Source organism: Nannospalax galili, unplaced genomic scaffold (assembly GCF_000622305.1).
Source record: "Nannospalax galili isolate Female #2095 unplaced genomic scaffold, S.galili_v1.0 scaffold1408, whole genome shotgun sequence".
Classification (NCBI taxonomy): Eukaryota; Metazoa; Chordata; class Mammalia; order Rodentia; family Spalacidae; genus Nannospalax; species Nannospalax galili.
Genome location: NW_008357131.1, coordinates 463,722 through 464,364, shown reverse-complemented (window position 1 = coordinate 464,364; position 643 = coordinate 463,722). Strand labels below are relative to the sequence as shown.

At 44.3% G+C, this 643-nt stretch overlaps 1 protein-coding gene across 1 annotated transcript in view; it reads left to right on the top strand.

Moving 5' to 3' along the window:
- The window catches only part of Cbfa2t2 (CBFA2/RUNX1 partner transcriptional co-repressor 2), a 157,123-nt gene that overhangs the window by 155,521 nt on the left and 959 nt on the right, over positions 1-643 (top strand). The window lies entirely within an intron of this gene.

The following is a 643-nucleotide window of genomic DNA, read 5'->3' as shown; positions in this document are numbered from 1 at the left end:
GCTCCTAGCATCAAATCCTTTTAAATTCCAGGTCATTTTAATAAGATGATGCTATACAGCAGTCCCTTCTGTGTGAAATAACTACTATCATCAAGACTTCGGCTGAGCCTGATCCCTAAATGTAATCACAATTGGGCTTGTTGACGGTTGTGCTCATTCATTAAAGGAGTGCCAAGCAGGGTCACTGGACCCTGACCTGAGTATCCAGCCACTCTTCCCAGCCTACTATTCCAGCCTTGGAAGACAAAAGAAAAATGAGGAAGAACCCAAGAGAGGGATGGCTTTGGAAGCCCTTGTCAAGTAACTCCAATGGACTCTCATATGAACATTTGAAAATTGCCCTGTTCTGACCTTTTTCTAGTTCCCTGTCTAGAACTTGTAATGCTAATTACTCTTGCCTTTACTTCTCCTTCACATCTCCTACTCATGATTCAAGGACTTTCTTCTCCCCTTAGAGACAAAAGTTATGCAATCTGGGAGTCTTTTAGATAGACCCACTGAAGGGGCACTCCAACTGCCTCACCCTGTTGTCTCTGTTCAGCACGGAAGAAGCCAAAGTGGTCGGCATCCCTATTCCCTATTGGCAATTTGGGTAACCCCTTCAGAGGATGGTGTGATAAGAATAGGAGGTAGGAATTGGCTA